The sequence below is a fragment of the Elephantulus edwardii genome, unplaced genomic scaffold (genome assembly GCF_000299155.1).
Source record: "Elephantulus edwardii isolate Elephantulus edwardi_28Jun2011 unplaced genomic scaffold, EleEdw1.0 scaffold00411, whole genome shotgun sequence".
Classification (NCBI taxonomy): domain Eukaryota; kingdom Metazoa; phylum Chordata; class Mammalia; order Macroscelidea; family Macroscelididae; genus Elephantulus; species Elephantulus edwardii.
This window is the reverse complement of record NW_006400161.1, coordinates 786,381-788,264: the sequence shown is the minus strand read 5'-3', so window position 1 is coordinate 788,264 and position 1,884 is coordinate 786,381. Positions and strand designations below refer to the sequence as shown.

Here is a 1,884-nt window from a genome sequence, read left to right as displayed (position 1 = left end):
GTTCTGAGACAGTCTCACTAATTCCTACACACCAAACCCCACTGCCTCAGTCACTGTATCAATCCATCTCATCCCGGGTCTCCCTCTCCTGTGCTGTCCGTTTATCCTTCTGAGCATGATGTCCTTCTCTATGGACCAATCTCTTTTGGCCACATGCCCAAAGTGAGGTGGAACTTCAAAACTCTAGCCTCCAAGGAGAGTTTGGTTTCACCCTCTCCAAGCCAGATCTATTTGTTTTCTTGGCAGTCATGGTGTATTCAGACTCTTCTCCAGCACCACAACTCAAAGGCATCTATTATTCTTCTGTTATCCTTAGTCTTTGCCCAACTTTCTGAAGCATAACAAGTAATTGAGAAGACCATGGCCTGGATTAGGTGCACCTTTGTATCTAGACTAACATCATTGCTCTTCAGCACTCTGGAGAGATCCATGACAGCAGATTTTTCTCAATGCAATTCATCTTTTGATTCCCTGACTGCTGGTGTTAAGAGGGTTGATTGTGGATCCAAGCAAGTTATAATTGCTAACAACCTCAATCTCTTCTCCATCTATTATGGTGCTACCAATTGGCCCAGTGGTGAGAATCTTTTTCATTTTGATGCTGAACTTCAGTTCACATTGAAGAGTACAGTCATTGACTTTTTTTTTTTTTTCAAAAACCAGTATTTTATATTACTTGAACCTTCCTGGGTCTAGTTAATTGCCTTTACAAAATAAAAGGGGTGGGGGGATCAAATTCCAGTGTTCCAAATCAACTTGTTACACAACAATATAAACCCACAGTGTCTTGGCAAACAACATGCTTTAATTTTCTCTCTCATCCTAGAGCTCAAATCCTGATTCATTCAGCAGTGACTCCACAGGCAACAGGAAAGATTGTGGCATTAAAATGTTCATTTATACTTTTGTGGTACTTCAACAGTGGTCTTATTTCTGGGTAAGCTCATAAACCCTAAGATCAGAAGTATAACTTAAATGGGTGGTAACACTCAAATGACAAAAATAAGGGGGGGTAGGAGAAATAAAAGGGGGAAAAGAAAAAAAACCACCGGGAATAGCCAGGGGCATTTATTAAGGAAATAATAAAATGTCAACCACATTTAAATCCCTTTTTAAAAAAAAAGGGGGATTTATTTTTGGCTTAAAATTCTTTACTCAAAATGAAATTCATGTCAGCTCTCAATGAAAGAACATCGCTAACACATTGTGGACACCTTTTGCAATGTAAACCCATACCTCCCCTTTTTATTTTTACATGGTGAATTTCAACCTAGCAATTATTAGAACAAAAGTTATAATCTAAAGCTCAAACACATTTTAGCATTTTTTAAATTGAATTGTGTACAAACCGAATAAAATTTACATCATACAAACATTCCCATCTAAGACGGTGGGGACACTTGAGCCTTCCTCATTGACCTCAGAGCCTTTTCACGTAGGTGCTTTTCTAAGTCGTCAAGGTTGTCTTCAGCTTCATTTTCAGTCTCCTTCTTGAGCTCTGGCTCTGCCTCTGGTTCTTCCTGTGCTGATGTGGTTACAGGAGCAGGAATGGCTGCAGGAGTGACAGCTGCTGCAGTAGCTGCAGCCATTGCCTTTTCCTTCTTGTGTTTTTGTGCTTCTTATCCTTTTTGTGCTTCTTATCCTTCTTTTTCTTTTTTTTTTCTTTCCACTTCCTTCTTGGTATGAATTCCTTGCCAGTGATGGGCTCCACGTTGGGCTTTTAGCCTTTTTGACCCACACCGCTGGTGACCAGTTTGTGGTGAGTGACTGAGACTGGATAGGGGATGGAGGTGCCTGGGGTTTTTTTTTCTATATTTTATTAATTTTCATAAACATTTACAGAGATTTGGGGTTTCCATTCATTCATTGTTGCACTATTCTCTC

At 39.8% G+C, this 1,884-nt stretch overlaps 1 pseudogene; it reads right to left on the bottom strand.

Moving 5' to 3' along the window:
* Window positions 1-1,382: 1,382 nt before the first annotated feature.
* LOC102851406 overlaps window positions 1,383-1,884 on the bottom strand; it is a 10,310-nt pseudogene continuing 9,808 nt past the window's right edge.